The sequence below is a fragment of the Lepidochelys kempii genome, chromosome 6, assembly GCF_965140265.1.
Source record: "Lepidochelys kempii isolate rLepKem1 chromosome 6, rLepKem1.hap2, whole genome shotgun sequence".
Lineage (NCBI taxonomy): Eukaryota > Metazoa > Chordata > Testudines > Cheloniidae > Lepidochelys > Lepidochelys kempii.
Window position 1 is genome coordinate 25,061,366 of NC_133261.1, and position 18,891 is coordinate 25,080,256.

Below are 18,891 nucleotides of genomic sequence, written 5' to 3' on the forward strand. Positions count from 1 at the left end.
CCTTTCGACATCTCCGAACCAAAGAGTAACGCTTTGGTTATGTTTGGCTGACGAAGCCTATGTGGTGGAAAAGCGAGTTATTATTCCAGTAATTGCCCAGGTACAGAAGGAAATCAATGACTAAAATGTACCTGTTGGTGTTGGCCTCGTTGGGGACGTAGTTGAGGTTGTTGTTGGAGAAACTGTCGTCAGCGTAGTTGTTTTTACGGTGCTTGGGCTGGTGGTCTCAGATGCGGTGCTCTCCGGTGAAGTAGTGGTCGGGGCCGTCGTCGTCAGAGTGACGGTTGTGAGTGGAGTCGGCGTGGTGGTTGTGGTGGGTGTGGTAAAGGTAGTGGAAATGGTAGGGGTTGACTTTGACGTTGTGCTCTCCGGTGAGCTAGTGGACAAGGTAGTCGTGGTGAGAGTGTGGGTTGTGGGTGTAGCTGGTGTGGCGGTTGTAGTGGTTTCGGTAGAGTGGGTGGAAGGCGTAGTCGTTGTCAGAGTTGTGCTTCTTCGACTTGTTTTTGGTGAGGAGGTTGGGCTGGACTCTGTTGACGCCGTGGTTTTGGACGTTGTAGAGACAGATGTGGTTGGTGTTGTTTTCCTGGTACTTCTTGGTGTTGGGGTTTCTACGGACTTAGTTACTGTGAGGGAGAAATGTGAATCGAGATGGTGACATTGACAAGAAAACGGTAGATTGCAGAGGAAGAGTTTACCATGACTAAATAATTGTCACACAATAAAGAGGGGTTTGAGAGTGAGGGCACCTTTGTGCTAGAGAAATAGCAATGTTTTTTTGCAAACAATTGAGAAGTGGCCCTCTCTCATCCTTTAGTAATGGAAAATGGGCCAGCAGTTGAAATAAATGACTTAATTGCCAACCGTGTTGAAAATCCACACCTTTGAAGGGGGTTTATTGGGTGGGATAGTAGTGGGGCGGGACAGTTTGAATCATTTTGAGGGGCTAAAATCAAAGCAGGTGAGGAAGGCTGATCTAGAATTCTGATTTTACCCACCGATTGACAAACTCTCCCCTTGAGACAGGAGTAGTATGTCTAGGTGAGTCTTTTCATGCAAAGCAAGAGGGTAAAGAAAAGAATAAAGTTTGAATCCTGTCAGTGTGAGTAAAGAAAGTAGGCCTGATCAAACCATCCACCATGGCTGTTCAGTTGGCCGAACTGGAAAACATAATTTCATGGACTGGAGTGCATCAATGAGAGAGAAAGCACCCAGATTGTTTGACTCGTATCTGCAACCCACGTAAAACTCTCTGGGTCTGTTTTCTTTCAGCCCCATTGAGAGGAAATGGTTTTCAGTATGTGCCTTTCTCAGGAAGGTAGAGAGACTGGATTGCGCTGGAATGAAGCGGGTGGATTGCCCTCTGTGTCCGTACCCAGGAATTAGTCTGAGTGAAATAGCTACAAGGAGCTATGCATTCCTAATGATTAAGAATCTGAAAAGGAGGTGGGATATATTGGAAGTGTGAGCTTTGTCTTGTGAGAAAAAGCAAGTTAGACAGAAGGGGGAAAATGCGGTGTTTACACCATACACTTCCCAGAAGAATGGGCTTTAATCTGCTATAGCGGAGGTTTGTGTACCTGTTGGTGTTGGACTCGATGTGGACTTAGTTGACGTAGTCTTTGGAGAAACTGTCGTCAGCGTAGTTGTTTTTACGGTGCTTGGGCTGGTGGTCTCAGATGCGGTGCTCTGCGGTGAAGTAGTGGTCGGGGCCGTCGTCGTCAGAGTGACGGTTGTGAGTGGAGTCGGTGTGGTGGTTGTGGTGGGTGTGGTAAAGGTAGTGGAAATGGTAGGGGTTGACTTTGACGTTGTGCTCTCCGGTGAGCTAGTGGACAAGGTAGTCGTGGTGAGAGTGTGGGTTGTGGGTGTAGCTGGTGTGGCGGTTGTAGTGGTTTCGGTAGAGTGGGTGGAAGGCGTAGTCGTTGTCAGAGTTGTGCTTCTTCGACTTGTTTTTGGTGAGGAGGTTGGGCTGGACTCTGTTGACGCCGTGGTTTTGGACTTTGTAGAGACAGATGTGGTTGGTGTTGTTTTCCTGGTACTTCTTGGTGTTGGGGTTTCTACGGACTTAGTTACTGTGAGGGAGAAATGTGAATCGAGATGTTGACGTTGACAAGAGAATGGCAAATTGCAGAGGAAGAGTTTACTATGAGTAAATTATTGTATCATTATGAACAGGGGTTTTAGAGTGAGTGCACTTTTGTGCTAGATTAAAAGGGAGAAAATTGGGTCAACGTTTGAGAAGTGGCTGCCTCACACCTTTAGTAACGGTGATATTTGGGAAGACTGACAATAAGGAACTTAACTGCCAATGTTGTGACAAGAACAAAATTGCAAAGAAGGAAGTGCATTTACTGTTTTGTAAAGAAACGTAGACATTTCTGGAAAGGAGTACATTGTGATCTGTTGTGGTGTTTTAAATCCTCCTGATGGAAGATGTATCGGGCGTGAACAAAGCATGTCTGACTTCTGTACGGTAGTATATGTCTTTGTGCAAGGTTTTGTGTTAAGTTTGTTGCTTCTTTGAGGTACGGTGATCTAAAGCTTTCTGGGTGACACCATACCTCCAGAGAGATGTACTCTCTTCTCTATGCCACCTAATGTTTCTATGAGAGAGTATGCTTGCAAACATTAACCAACCGAGAGAAAATGAATGCTGGGTTATTTCATCTTGCAAGTTTAGGTCCCTATTCCTGGAAGATGCTGAATGCTTTCTGCTCCCTTTGTTGAAGCTAGGCGTGGGAGCTGGGATCTCCTCACCTCACAGGGGAGAGTCCTTCATGCTTTGTTAACTCCCTACCTCAGTTCAGCTCTTCTGATCAGGGCACAGTGAGATCTATGAAACCCCTTGTCCGCTTCTTAGGCCCAGAAAAGATACTGTAGGTGGAGGGAGCTATTTCAGCTTCCAGAGGGCACCTTGCCCCTAGTGTCTTTGCAACCTTATCTGGAGGGGCTCAATATGAGGGTCGAAAATCGAGACGAGCAAGGCTAACCTGTAACTCTTATTTTACAAACTGACTGTCAACTCACCAGGTGAGGATGGAGTCGTAGGTTTAGTTGCCTCTTTTCCTGCAAAGGAAGAGTGTCAAGAAAAGGAAAATGGTTGAATCCCGGGAAGGTGACTAAACGAAGTAGGCCTTCCTAAACCATCAATCTCTGCAATTATATTGGCCTAAGTGGAAAATGCTCCTTGGCAGTGAGTACCACAGCAAGGAGATGTGGCTGTGCCTCCCGTGGAGATGATTGGGCTTCCTTGCTCTCCCAGATGGGAGTGACTGCTGGGCACTGTGGAACAGGACCTTTGCCAATTAGTCTAAACAGAGAAATGTCAGAAGGAGCTGGGTGGGGGGCGAGGGGGGAATGGGGAGCAGAGAGGAAGGCCAATGAAGAAAAATGTTCCCTGGCCTTTCGACATCTCCGAACCAAAGAGTAACGCTTTGGTTATGTTTGGCTGACGAAGCCTATGTGGTGGAAAAGCGAGTTATTATTCCAGTAATTGCCCAGGTACAGAAGGAAATCAATGACTAAAATGTACCTGTTGGTGTTGGCCTCGTTGGGGACGTAGTTGAGGTTGTTGTTGGAGAAACTGTCGTCAGCGTAGTTGTTTTTACGGTGCTTGGGCTGGTGGTCTCAGATGCGGTGCTCTCCGGTGAAGTAGTGGTCGGGGCCGTCGTCGTCAGAGTGACGGTTGTGAGTGGAGTCGGCGTGGTGGTTGTGGTGGGTGTGGTAAAGGTAGTGGAAATGGTAGGGGTTGACTTTGACGTTGTGCTCTCCGGTGAGCTAGTGGACAAGGTAGTCGTGGTGAGAGTGTGGGTTGTGGGTGTAGCTGGTGTGGCGGTTGTAGTGGTTTCGGTAGAGTGGGTGGAAGGTGTAGTCGTTGTCAGAGTTGTGCTTCTTCGACTTGTTTTTGGTGAGGAGGTTGGGCTGGACTCTGTTGACGCCGTGGTTTTGGACGTTGTAGAGACAGATGTGGTTGGTGTTGTTTTCCTGGTACTTCTTGGTGTTGGGGTTTCTACGGACTTAGTTACTGTGAGGGAGAAATGTGAATCGAGATGGTGACATTGACAAGAAAACGGTAGATTGCAGAGGAAGAGTTTACCATGACTAAATAATTGTCACACAATAAAGAGGGGTTTGAGAGTGAGGGCACCTTTGTGCTAGAGAAATAGCAATGTTTTTTTGCAAACAATTGAGAAGTGGCCCTCTCTCATCCTTTAGTAATGGAAAATGGGCCAGCAGTTGAAATAAATGACTTAATTGCCAACCGTGTTGAAAATCCACACCTTTGAAGGGGGTTTATTGGGTGGGATAGTAGTGGGGCGGGACAGTTTGAATCATTTTGAGGGGCTAAAATCAAAGCAGGTGAGGAAGGCTGATCTAGAATTCTGATTTTACCCACCGATTGACAAACTCTCCCCTTGAGACAGGAGTAGTATGTCTAGGTGAGTCTTTTCATGCAAAGCAAGAGGGTAAAGAAAAGAATAAAGTTTGAATCCTGTCAGTGTGAGTAAAGAAAGTAGGCCTGATCAAACCATCCACCATGGCTGTTCAGTTGGCCGAACTGGAAAACATAATTTCATGGACTGGAGTGCATCAATGAGAGAGAAAGCACCCAGATTGTTTGACTCGTATCTGCAACCCACGTAAAACTCTCTGGGTCTGTTTTCTTTCAGCCCCATTGAGAGGAAATGGTTTTCAGTATGTGCCTTTCTCAGGAAGGTAGAGAGACTGGATTGCGCTGGAATGAAGCGGGTGGATTGCCCTCTGTGTCCGTACCCAGGAATTAGTCTGAGTGAAATAGCTACAAGGAGCTATGCATTCCTAATGATTAAGAATCTGAAAAGGAGGTGGGATATATTGGAAGTGTGAGCTTTGTCTTGTGAGAAAAAGCAAGTTAGACAGAAGGGGAAAAATGCGGTGTTTACACCATACACTTCCCAGAAGAATGGGCTTTAATCTGCTATAGCGGAGGTTTGTGTACCTGTTGGTGTTGGACTCGATGTGGACTTAGTTGACGTAGTCTTTGGAGAAACTGTCGTCAGCGTAGTTGTTTTTACGGTGCTTGGGCTGGTGGTCTCAGATGCGGTGCTCTGCGGTGAAGTAGTGGTCGGGGCCGTCGTCGTCAGAGTGACGGTTGTGAGTGGAGTCGGTGTGGTGGTTGTGGTGGGTGTGGTAAAGGTAGTGGAAATGGTAGGGGTTGACTTTGACGTTGTGCTCTCCGGTGAGCTAGTGGACAAGGTAGTCGTGGTGAGAGTGTGGGTTGTGGGTGTAGCTGGTGTGGCGGTTGTAGTGGTTTCGGTAGAGTGGGTGGAAGGCGTAGTCGTTGTCAGAGTTGTGCTTCTTCGACTTGTTTTTGGTGAGGAGGTTGGGCTGGACTCTGTTGACGCCGTGGTTTTGGACGTTGTAGAGACAGATGTGGTTGGTGTTGTTTTCCTGGTACTTCTTGGTGTTGGGGTTTCTACGGACTTAGTTACTGTGAGGGAGAAATGTGAATCGAGATGTTGACGTTGACAAGAGAATGGCAAATTGCAGAGGAAGAGTTTACTATGAGTAAATTATTGTATCATTATGAACAGGGGTTTTAGAGTGAGTGCACTTTTGTGCTAGATTAAAAGGGAGAAAATTGGGTCAACGTTTGAGAAGTGGCCGCCTCACACCTTTAGTAACGGTGATATTTGGGAAGACTGACAATAAGGAACTTAACTGCCAATGTTGTGACAAGAACAAAATTGCAAAGAAGGAAGTGCATTTACTGTTTTGTAAAGAAACGTAGACATTTCTGGAAAGGAGTACATTGTGATCTGTTGTGGTGTTTTAAATCCTCCTGATGGAAGATGTATCGGGCGTGAACAAAGCATGTCTGACTTCTGTACGGTAGTATATGTCTTTGTGCAAGGTTTTGTGTTAAGTTTGTTGCTTCTTTGAGGTACGGTGATCTAAAGCTTTCTGGGTGACACCATACCTCCAGAGAGATGTACTCTCTTCTCTATGCCACCTAATGTTTCTATGAGAGAGTATGCTTGCAAACATTAACCAACCGAGAGAAAATGAATGCTGGGTTATTTCATCTTGCAAGTTTAGGTCCCTATTCCTGGAAGATGCTGAATGCTTTCTGCTCCCTTTGTTGAAGCTAGGCGTGGGAGCTGGGATCTCCTCACCTCACAGGGGAGAGTCCTTCATGCTTTGTTAACTCCCTACCTCAGTTCAGCTCTTCTGATCAGGGCACAGTGAGATCTATGAAACCCCTTGTCCGCTTCTTAGGCCCAGAAAAGATACTGTAGGTGGAGGGAGCTATTTCAGCTTCCAGAGGGCACCTTGCCCCTAGTGTCTTTGCAACCTTATCTGGAGGGGCTCAATATGAGGGTCGAAAATCGAGACGAGCAAGGCTAACCTGTAACTCTTATTTTACAAACTGACTGTCAACTCACCAGGTGAGGATGGAGTCGTAGGTTTAGTTGCCTCTTTTCCTGCAAAGGAAGAGTGTCAAGAAAAGGAAAATGGTTGAATCCCGGGAAGGTGACTAAACGAAGTAGGCCTTCCTAAACCATCAATCTCTGCAATTATATTGGCCTAAGTGGAAAATGCTCCTTGGCAGTGAGTACCACAGCAAGGAGATGTGGCTGTGCCTCCCGTGGAGATGATTGGGCTTCCTTGCTCTCCCAGATGGGAGTGACTGCTGGGCACTGTGGAACAGGACCTTTGCCAATTAGTCTAAACAGAGAAATGTCAGAAGGAGCTGGGTGGGGGGCGAGGGGGGAATGGGGAGCAGAGAGGAAGGCCAATGAAGAAAAATGTTCCCTGGCCTTTCGACATCTCCGAACCAAAGAGTAACGCTTTGGTTATGTTTGGCTGACGAAGCCTATGTGGTGGAAAAGCGAGTTATTATTCCAGTAATTGCCCAGGTACAGAAGGAAATCAATGACTAAAATGTACCTGTTGGTGTTGGCCTCGTTGGGGACGTAGTTGAGGTTGTTGTTGGAGAAACTGTCGTCAGCGTAGTTGTTTTTACGGTGCTTGGGCTGGTGGTCTCAGATGCGGTGCTCTCCGGTGAAGTAGTGGTCGGGGCTGTCGTCGTCAGAGTGACGGTTGTGAGTGGAGTCGGCGTGGTGGTTGTGGTGGGTGTGGTAAAGGTAGTGGAAATGGTAGGGGTTGACTTTGACGTTGTGCTCTCCGGTGAGCTAGTGGACAAGGTAGTCGTGGTGAGAGTGTGGGTTGTGGGTGTAGCTGGTGTGGCGGTTGTAGTGGTTTCGGTAGAGTGGGTGGAAGGCGTAGTCGTTGTCAGAGTTGTGCTTCTTCGACTTGTTTTTGGTGAGGAGGTTGGGCTGGACTCTGTTGACGCCGTGGTTTTGGACGTTGTAGAGACAGATGTGGTTGGTGTTGTTTTCCTGGTACTTCTTGGTGTTGGGGTTTCTACGGACTTAGTTACTGTGAGGGAGAAATGTGAATCGAGATGGTGACATTGACAAGAAAACGGTAGATTGCAGAGGAAGAGTTTACCATGACTAAATAATTGTCACACAATAAAGAGGGGTTTGAGAGTGAGGGCACCTTTGTGCTAGAGAAATAGCAATGTTTTTTTGCAAACAATTGAGAAGTGGCCCTCTCTCATCCTTTAGTAATGGAAAATGGGCCAGCAGTTGAAATAAATGACTTAATTGCCAACCGTGTTGAAAATCCACACCTTTGAAGGGGGTTTATTGGGTGGGATAGTAGTGGGGCGGGACAGTTTGAATAATTTTGAGGGGCTAAAATCAAAGCAGGTGAGGAAGGCTGATCTAGAATTCTGATTTTACCCACCGATTGACAAACTCTCCCCTTGAGACAGGAGTAGTATGTCTAGGTGAGTCTTTTCATGCAAAGCAAGAGGGTAAAGAAAAGAATAAAGTTTGAATCCTGTCAGTGTGAGTAAAGAAAGTAGGCCTGATCAAACCATCCACCATGGCTGTTCAGTTGGCCGAACTGGAAAACATAATTTCATGGACTGGAGTGCATCAATGAGAGAGAAAGCACCCAGATTGTTTGACTCGTATCTGCAACCCACGTAAAACTCTCTGGGTCTGTTTTCTTTCAGCCCCATTGAGAGGAAATGGTTTTCAGTACGTGCCTTTCTCAGGAAGGTAGAGAGACTGGATTGCGCTGGAATGAAGCGGGTGGATTGCCCTCTGTGTCCGTACCCAGGAATTAGTCTGAGTGAAATAGCTACAAGGAGCTATGCATTCCTAATGATTAAGAATCTGAAAAGGAGGTGGGATATATTGGAAGTGTGAGCTTTGTCTTGTGAGAAAAAGCAAGTTAGACAGAAGGGGAAAAATGCGGTGTTTACACCATACACTTCCCAGAAGAATGGGCTTTAATCTGCTATAGCGGAGGTTTGTGTACCTGTTGGTGTTGGCCTCGTTGGGGACGTAGTTGAGGTTGTTGTTGGAGAAACTGTCGTCAGCGTAGTTGTTTTTACGGTGCTTGGGCTGGTGGTCTCAGATGCGGTGCTCTGCAGTGAAGTAGTGGTCGGGGCCGTCGTCGTCAGAGTGACGGTTGTGAGTGGAGTCGGTGTGGTGGTTGTGGTGGGTGTGGTAAAGGTAGTGGAAATGGTAGGGGTTGACTTTGACGTTGTGCTCTCCGGTGAGCTAGTGGACAAGGTAGTCGTGGTGAGAGTGTGGGTTGTGGGTGTAGCTGGTGTGGCGGTTGTAGTGGTTTCGGTAGAGTGGGTGGAAGGCGTAGTCGTTGTCAGAGTTGTGCTTCTTCGACTTGTTTTTGGTGAGGAGGTTGGGCTGGACTCTGTTGACGCCGTGGTTTTGGACGTTGTAGAGACAGATGTGGTTGGTGTTGTTTTCCTGGTACTTCTTGGTGTTGGGGTTTCTACGGACTTAGTTACTGTGAGGGAGAAATGTGAATCGAGATGTTGACGTTGACAAGAGAATGGCAAATTGCAGAGGAAGAGTTTACTATGAGTAAATTATTGTATCATTATGAACAGGGGTTTTAGAGTGAGTGCACTTTTGTGCTAGATTAAAAGGGAGAAAATTGGGTCAACGTTTGAGAAGTGGCCGCCTCACACCTTTAGTAACGGTGATATTTGGGAAGACTGACAATAAGGAACTTAACTGCCAATGTTGTGACAAGAACAAAATTGCAAAGAAGGAAGTGCATTTACTGTTTTGTAAAGAAACGTAGACATTTCTGGAAAGGAGTACATTGTGATCTGTTGTGGTGTTTTAAATCCTCCTGATGGAAGATGTATCGGGCGTGAACAAAGCATGTCTGACTTCTGTACGGTAGTATATGTCTTTGTGCAAGGTTTTGTGTTAAGTTTGTTGCTTCTTTGAGGTACGGTGATCTAAAGCTTTCTGGGTGACACCATACCTCCAGAGAGATGTACTCTCTTCTCTATGCCACCTAATGTTTCTATGAGAGAGTATGCTTGCAAACATTAACCAACCGAGAGAAAATGAATGCTGGGTTATTTCATCTTGCAAGTTTAGGTCCCTATTCCTGGAAGATGCTGAATGCTTTCTGCTCCCTTTGTTGAAGCTAGGCGTGGGAGCTGGGATCTCCTCACCTCACAGGGGAGAGTCCTTCATGCTTTGTTAACTCCCTACCTCAGTTCAGCTCTTCTGATCAGGGCACAGTGAGATCTATGAAACCCCTTGTCCGCTTCTTAGGCCCAGAAAAGATACTGTAGGTGGAGGGAGCTATTTCAGCTTCCAGAGGGCACCTTGCCCCTAGTGTCTTTGCAACCTTATCTGGAGGGGCTCAATATGAGGGTCGAAAATCGAGACGAGCAAGGCTAACCTGTAACTCTTATTTTACAAACTGACTGTCAACTCACCAGGTGAGGATGGAGTCGTAGGTTTAGTTGCCTCTTTTCCTGCAAAGGAAGAGTGTCAAGAAAAGGAAAATGGTTGAATCCCGGGAAGGTGACTAAACGAAGTAGGCCTTCCTAAACCATCAATCTCTGCAATTATATTGGCCTAAGTGGAAAATGCTCCTTGGCAGTGAGTACCACAGCAAGGAGATGTGGCTGTGCCTCCCGTGGAGATGATTGGGCTTCCTTGCTCTCCCAGATGGGAGTGACTGCTGGGCACTGTGGAACAGGACCTTTGCCAATTAGTCTAAACAGAGAAATGTCAGAAGGAGCTGGGTGGGGGGCGAGGGGGGAATGGGGAGCAGAGAGGAAGGCCAATGAAGAAAAATGTTCCCTGGCCTTTTAACATCTCCGAACCAAAGAGTAACGCTTTGGTTATGTTTGGCTAACGAGGCCTATGTGGTGGAAAAGCGAGTTATTATTCCAGTAATTGCCCAGGTACAGAAGGAAATCAATGACTAAAATGTACCTGTTGGTGTTGGCCTCGTTGGGGACGTAGTTGAGGTTGTTGTTGGAGAAACTGTCGTCAGCGTAGTTGTTTTTACGGTGCTTGGGCTGGTGGTCTCAGATGCGGTGCTCTCCGGTGAAGTAGTGGTCGGGGCCGTCGTCGTCAGAGTGACGGTTGTGAGTGGAGTCGGTGTGGTGGTTGTGGTGGGTGTGGTAAAGGTAGTGGAAATGGTAGGGGTTGACTTTGACGTTGTGCTCTCCGGTGAGCTAGTGGACAAGGTAGTTGTGGTGAGAGTGTGGGTTGTGGGTGTAGCTGGTGTGGCGGTTGTAGTGGTTTCGGTAGAGTGGGTGGAAGGCGTAGTCGTTGTCAGAGTTGTGCTTCTTCGACTTGTTTTTGGTGAGGAGGTTGGGCTGGACTCTGTTGACGCCGTGGTTTTGGACGTTGTAGAGACAGATGTGGTTGGTGTTGTTTTCCTGGTACTTCTTGGTGTTGGGGTTTCTACGGACTTAGTTACTGTGAGGGAGAAATGTGAATCGAGATGTTGACGTTGACAAGAGAATGGCAAATTGCAGAGGAAGAGTTTACTATGAGTAAATTATTGTATCATTATGAACAGGGGTTTTAGAGTGAGTGCACTTTTATGCTAGATTAAAAGGGAGAAAATTGGGTCAACGTTTGAGAAGTGGCCGCCTCACACCTTTAGTAACGGTGATATTTGGGAAGACTGACAATAAGGAACTTAACTGCCAATGTTGTGACAAGAACAAAATTGCAAAGAAGGAAGTGCATTTACTGTTTTGTAAAGAAACGTAGACATTTCTGGAAAGGAGTACATTGTGATCTGTTGTGGTGTTTTAAATCCTCCTGATGGAAGATGTATCGGGCGTGAACAAAGCATGTCTGACTTCTGTACGGTAGTATATGTCTTTGTGCAAGGTTTTGTGTTAAGTTTGTTGCTTCTTTGAGGTACGGTGATCTAAAGCTTTCTGGGTGACACCATACCTCCAGAGAGATGTACTCTCTTCTCTATGCCACCTAATGTTTCTATGAGAGAGTATGCTTGCAAACATTAACCAACCGAGAGAAAATGAATGCTGGGTTATTTCATCTTGCAAGTTTAGGTCCCTATTCCTGGAAGATGCTGAATGCTTTCTGCTCCCTTTGTTGAAGCTAGGCGTGGGAGCTGGGATCTCCTCACCTCACAGGGGAGAGTCCTTCATGCTTTGTTAACTCCCTACCTCAGTTCAGCTCTTCTGATCAGGGCACAGTGAGATCTATGAAACCCCTTGTCCGCTTCTTAGGCCCAGAAAAGATACTGTAGGTGGAGGGAGCTATTTCAGCTTCCAGAGGGCACCTTGCCCCTAGTGTCTTTGCAACCTTATCTGGAGGGGCTCAATATGAGGGTCGAAAATCGAGACGAGCAAGGCTAACCTGTAACTCTTATTTTACAAACTGACTGTCAACTCACCAGGTGAGGATGGAGTCGTAGGTTTAGTTGCCTCTTTTCCTGCAAAGGAAGAGTGTCAAGAAAAGGAAAATGGTTGAATCCCGGGAAGGTGACTAAACGAAGTAGGCCTTCCTAAACCATCAATCTCTGCAATTATATTGGCCTAAGTGGAAAATGCTCCTTGGCAGTGAGTACCACAGCAAGGAGATGTGGCTGTGCCTCCCGTGGAGATGATTGGGCTTCCTTGCTCTCCCAGATGGGAGTGACTGCTGGGCACTGTGGAACAGGACCTTTGCCAATTAGTCTAAACAGAGAAATGTCAGAAGGAGCTGGGTGGGGGGCGAGGGGGGAATGGGGAGCAGAGAGGAAGGCCAATGAAGAAAAATGTTCCCTGGCCTTTTAACATCTCCGAACCAAAGAGTAACGCTTTGGTTATGTTTGGCTAACGAGGCCTATGTGGTGGAAAAGCGAGTTATTATTCCAGTAATTGCCCAGGTACAGAAGGAAATCAATGACTAAAATGTACCTGTTGGTGTTGGCCTCGTTGGGGACGTAGTTGAGGTTGTTGTTGGAGAAACTGTCGTCAGCGTAGTTGTTTTTACGGTGCTTGGGCTGGTGGTCTCAGATGCGGTGCTCTCCGGTGAAGTAGTGGTCGGGGCCGTCGTCGTCAGAGTGACGGTTGTGAGTGGAGTCGGTGTGGTGGTTGTGGTGGGTGTGGTAAAGGTAGTGGAAATGGTAGGGGTTGACTTTGACGTTGTGCTCTCCGGTGAGCTAGTGGACAAGGTAGTTGTGGTGAGAGTGTGGGTTGTGGGTGTAGCTGGTGTGGCGGTTGTAGTGGTTTCGGTAGAGTGGGTGGAAGGCGTAGTCGTTGTCAGAGTTGTGCTTCTTCGACTTGTTTTTGGTGAGGAGGTTGGGCTGGACTCTGTTGACGCCGTGGTTTTGGACGTTGTAGAGACAGATGTGGTTGGTGTTGTTTTCCTGGTACTTCTTGGTGTTGGGGTTTCTACGGACTTAGTTACTGTGAGGGAGAAATGTGAATCGAGATGTTGACGTTGACAAGAGAATGGCAAATTGCAGAGGAAGAGTTTACTATGAGTAAATTATTGTATCATTATGAACAGGGGTTTTAGAGTGAGTGCACTTTTATGCTAGATTAAAAGGGAGAAAATTGGGTCAACGTTTGAGAAGTGGCCGCCTCACACCTTTAGTAACGGTGATATTTGGGAAGACTGACAATAAGGAACTTAACTGCCAATGTTGTGACAAGAACAAAATTGCAAAGAAGGAAGTGCATTTACTGTTTTGTAAAGAAACGTAGACATTTCTGGAAAGGAGTACATTGTGATCTGTTGTGGTGTTTTAAATCCTCCTGATGGAAGATGTATCGGGCGTGAACAAAGCATGTCTGACTTCTGTACGGTAGTATATGTCTTTGTGCAAGGTTTTGTGTTAAGTTTGTTGCTTCTTTGAGGTACGGTGATCTAAAGCTTTCTGGGTGACACCATACCTCCAGAGAGATGTACTCTCTTCTCTATGCCACCTAATGTTTCTATGAGAGAGTATGCTTGCAAACATTAACCAACCGAGAGAAAATGAATGCTGGGTTATTTCATCTTGCAAGTTTAGGTCCCTATTCCTGGAAGATGCTGAATGCTTTCTGCTCCCTTTGTTGAAGCTAGGCGTGGGAGCTGGGATCTCCTCACCTCACAGGGGAGAGTCCTTCATGCTTTGTTAACTCCCTACCTCAGTTCAGCTCTTCTGATCAGGGCACAGTGAGATCTATGAAACCCCTTGTCCGCTTCTTAGGCCCAGAAAAGATACTGTAGGTGGAGGGAGCTATTTCAGCTTCCAGAGGGCACCTTGCCCCTAGTGTCTTTGCAACCTTATCTGGAGGGGCTCAATATGAGGGTCGAAAATCGAGACGAGCAAGGCTAACCTGTAACTCTTATTTTACAAACTGACTGTCAACTCACCAGGTGAGGATGGAGTCGTAGGTTTAGTTGCCTCTTTTCCTGCAAAGGAAGAGTGTCAAGAAAAGGAAAATGGTTGAATCCCGGGAAGGTGACTAAACGAAGTAGGCCTTCCTAAACCATCAATCTCTGCAATTATATTGGCCTAAGTGGAAAATGCTCCTTGGCAGTGAGTACCACAGCAAGGAGATGTGGCTGTGCCTCCCGTGGAGATGATTGGGCTTCCTTGCTCTCCCAGATGGGAGTGACTGCTGGGCACTGTGGAACAGGACCTTTGCCAATTAGTCTAAACAGAGAAATGTCAGAAGGAGCTGGGTGGGGGGCGAGGGGGGAATGGGGAGCAGAGAGGAAGGCCAATGAAGAAAAATGTTCCCTGGCCTTTTAACATCTCCGAACCAAAGAGTAACGCTTTGGTTATGTTTGGCTAACGAGGCCTATGTGGTGGAAAAGCGAGTTATTATTCCAGTAATTGCCCAGGTACAGAAGGAAATCAATGACTAAAATGTACCTGTTGGTGTTGGCCTCGTTGGGGACGTAGTTGAGGTTGTTGTTGGAGAAACTGTCGTCAGCGTAGTTGTTTTTACGGTGCTTGGGCTGGTGGTCTCAGATGCGGTGCTCTCCGGTGAAGTAGTGGTCGGGGCCGTCGTCGTCAGAGTGACGGTTGTGAGTGGAGTCGGTGTGGTGGTTGTGGTGGGTGTGGTAAAGGTAGTGGAAATGGTAGGGGTTGACTTTGACGTTGTGCTCTCCGGTGAGCTAGTGGACAAGGTAGTTGTGGTGAGAGTGTGGGTTGTGGGTGTAGCTGGTGTGGCGGTTGTAGTGGTTTCGGTAGAGTGGGTGGAAGGCGTAGTCGTTGTCAGAGTTGTGCTTCTTCGACTTGTTTTTGGTGAGGAGGTTGGGCTGGACTCTGTTGACGCCGTGGTTTTGGACGTTGTAGAGACAGATGTGGTTGGTGTTGTTTTCCTGGTACTTCTTGGTGTTGGGGTTTCTACGGACTTAGTTACTGTGAGGGAGAAATGTGAATCGAGATGTTGACGTTGACAAGAGAATGGCAAATTGCAGAGGAAGAGTTTACTATGAGTAAATTATTGTATCATTATGAACAGGGGTTTTAGAGTGAGTGCACTTTTATGCTAGATTAAAAGGGAGAAAATTGGGTCAACGTTTGAGAAGTGGCCGCCTCACACCTTTAGTAACGGTGATATTTGGGAAGACTGACAATAAGGAACTTAACTGCCAATGTTGTGACAAGAACAAAATTGCAAAGAAGGAAGTGCATTTACTGTTTTGTAAAGAAACGTAGACATTTCTGGAAAGGAGTACATTGTGATCTGTTGTGGTGTTTTAAATCCTCCTGATGGAAGATGTATCGGGCGTGAACAAAGCATGTCTGACTTCTGTACGGTAGTATATGTCTTTGTGCAAGGTTTTGTGTTAAGTTTGTTGCTTCTTTGAGGTACGGTGATCTAAAGCTTTCTGGGTGACACCATACCTCCAGAGAGATGTACTCTCTTCTCTATGCCACCTAATGTTTCTATGAGAGAGTATGCTTGCAAACATTAACCAACCGAGAGAAAATGAATGCTGGGTTATTTCATCTTGCAAGTTTAGGTCCCTATTCCTGGAAGATGCTGAATGCTTTCTGCTCCCTTTGTTGAAGCTAGGCGTGGGAGCTGGGATCTCCTCACCTCACAGGGGAGAGTCCTTCATGCTTTGTTAACTCCCTACCTCAGTTCAGCTCTTCTGATCAGGGCACAGTGAGATCTATGAAACCCCTTGTCCGCTTCTTAGGCCCAGAAAAGATACTGTAGGTGGAGGGAGCTATTTCAGCTTCCAGAGGGCACCTTGCCCCTAGTGTCTTTGCAACCTTATCTGGAGGGGCTCAATATGAGGGTCGAAAATCGAGACGAGCAAGGCTAACCTGTAACTCTTATTTTACAAACTGACTGTCAACTCACCAGGTGAGGATGGAGTCGTAGGTTTAGTTGCCTCTTTTCCTGCAAAGGAAGAGTGTCAAGAAAAGGAAAATGGTTGAATCCCGGGAAGGTGACTAAACGAAGTAGGCCTTCCTAAACCATCAATCTCTGCAATTATATTGGCCTAAGTGGAAAATGCTCCTTGGCAGTGAGTACCACAGCAAGGAGATGTGGCTGTGCCTCCCGTGGAGATGATTGGGCTTCCTTGCTCTCCCAGATGGGAGTGACTGCTGGGCACTGTGGAACAGGACCTTTGCCAATTAGTCTAAACAGAGAAATGTCAGAAGGAGCTGGGTGGGGGGCGAGGGGGGAATGGGGAGCAGAGAGGAAGGCCAATGAAGAAAAATGTTCCCTGGCCTTTTAACATCTCCGAACCAAAGAGTAACGCTTTGGTTATGTTTGGCTGACGAAGCCTATGTGGTGGAAAAGCGAGTTATTATTCCAGTAATTGCCCAGGTACAGAAGGAAATCAATGACTAAAATGTACCTGTTGGTGTTGGCCTCGTTGGGGACGTAGTTGAGGTTGTTGTTGGAGAAACTGTCGTCAGCGTAGTTGTTTTTACGGTGCTTGGGCTGGTGGTCTCAGATGCGGTGCTCTGCAGTGAAGTAGTGGTCGGGGCCGTCGTCGTCAGAGTGACGGTTGTGAGTGGAGTCGGTGTGGTGGTTGTGGTGGGTGTGGTAAAGGTAGTGGAAATGGTAGGGGTTGACTTTGACGTTGTGCTCTCCGGTGAGCTAGTGGACAAGGTAGTCGTGGTGAGAGTGTGGGTTGTGGGTGTAGCTGGTGTGGCGGTTGTAGTGGTTTCGGTAGAGTGGGTGGAAGGCGTAGTCGTTGTCAGAGTTGTGCTTCTTCGACTTGTTTTTGGTGAGGAGGTTGGGCTGGACTCTGTTGACGCCGTGGTTTTGGACGTTGTAGAGACAGATGTGGTTGGTGTTGTTTTCCTGGTACTTCTTGGTGTTGGGGTTTCTACGGACTTAGTTACTGTGAGGGAGAAATGTGAATCGAGATGTTGACGTTGACAAGAGAATGGCAAATTGCAGAGGAAGAGTTTACTATGAGTAAATTATTGTATCATTATGAACAGGGGTTTTAGAGTGAGTGCACTTTTGTGCTAGATTAAAAGGGAGAAAATTGGGTCAACGTTTGAGAAGTGGCCGCCTCACACCTTTAGTAACGGTGATATTTGGGAAGACTGACAATAAGGAACTTAACTGCCAATGTTGTGACAAGAACAAAATTGCAAAGAAGGAAGTGCATTTACTGTTTTGTAAAGAAACGTAGACATTTCTGGAAAGGAGTACATTGTGATCTGTTGTGGTGTTTTAAATCCTCCTGATGGAAGATGTATCGGGCGTGAACAAAGCATGTCTGACTTCTGTACGGTAGTATATGTCTTTGTGCAAGGTTTTGTGTTAAGTTTGTTGCTTCTTTGAGGTACGGTGATCTAAAGCTTTCTGGGTGACACCATACCTCCAGAGAGATGTACTCTCTTCTCTATGCCACCTAATGTTTCTATGAGAGAGTATGCTTGCAAACATTAACCAACCGAGAGAAAATGAATGCTGGGTTATTTCATCTTGCAAGTTTAGGTCCCTATTCCTGGAAGATGCTGAATGCTTTCTGCTCCCTTTGTTGAAGCTAGGCGTGGGAGCTGGGATCTCCTTACCTCACAGGGGAGAGTCCTTCATGCTTTGTTAACTCCCTACCTCAGTTCAGCTCTTCTGATCAGGGCACAGTGAGATCTATGAAACCCCTTGTCCGCTTCTTAGGCCCAGAAAAGATACTGTAGGTGGAGGGAGCTATTTCAGCTTCCAGAGGGCACCTTGCCCCTAGTGTCTTTGCAACCTTATCTGGAGGGGCTCAATATGAGGGTCGAAAATCGAGACGAGCAAGGCTAACCTGTAACTCTTATTTTACAAACTGACTGTCAACTCACCAGGTGAGGATGGAGTCGTAGGTTTAGTTGCCTCTTTTCCTGCAAAGGAAGAGTGTCAAGAAAAGGAAAATGGTTGAATCCCGGGAAGGTGACTAAACGAAGTAGGCCTTCCTAAACCATCAATCTCTGCAATTATATTGGCCTAAGTGGAAAATGCTCCTTGGCAGTGAGTACCACAGCAAGGAGATGTGGCTGTGCCTCCCGTGGAGATGATTGGGCTTCCTTGCTCTCCCAGATGGGAGTGACTGCTGGGCACTGTGGAACAGGACCTTTGCCAATTAGTCTAAACAGAGAAATGTCAGAAGGAGCTGGGTGGGGGGCGAGGGGGGAATGGGGAGCAGAGAGGAAGGCCAATGAAGAAAAATGTTCCCTGGCCTTTCGACATCTCCGAACCAAAGAGTAACGCTTTGGTTATGTTTGGCTGACGAAGCCTATGTGGTGGAAAAGCGAGTTATTATTCCAGTAATTGCCCAGGTACAGAAGGAAATCAATGACTAAAATGTACCTGTTGGTGTTGGCCTCGTTGGGGACGTAGTTGAGGTTGTTGTTGGAGAAACTGTCGTCAGCGTAGTTGTTTTTACGGTGCTTGGGCTGGTGGTCTCAGATGCGGTGCTCTCCGGTGAAGTAGTGGTCGGGGCCGTCGTCGTCAGAGTGACGGTTGTGAGTGGAGTCGGCGTGGTGGTTGTGGTGGGTGGGGTAAAGGTAGTGGAAATGGTAGGGGTTGACTTTGACGTTGTGCTCTCCGGTGAGCTAGTGGACAAGGTAGTCGTGGTGAGAGTGTGGGTTGTGGGTGTAGCTGGTGTGGCGGTTGTAGTGGTTTCGGTAGAGTGGGTGGAAGGCGTAGTCGTTGTCAGAGTTGTGCTTCTTCGACTTGTTTTTGGTGAGGAGGTTGGGCTGGACTCTGTTGACGCCGTGGTTTTGGACGTTGTAGAGACAGATGTGGTTGGTGTTGTTTTCCTGGTACTTCGTGGTGTTGGGGTTTCTACGGACTTAGTTACTGTGAGGGAGAAATGTGAATCGAGATGGTGACATTGACAAGAAAACGGTAGATTGCAGAGGAAGAGTTTACCATGACTAAATAATTGTCACACAATAAAGAGGGGTTTGAGAGTGAGGGCACCTTTGTGCTAGAGAAATAGCAATGTTTTTTTGCAAACAATTGAGAAGTGGCCCTCTCTCATCCTTTAGTAATGGAAAATGGGCCAGCAGTTGAAATAAATGACTTAATTGCCAACCGTGTTGAAAATCCACACCTTTGAAGGG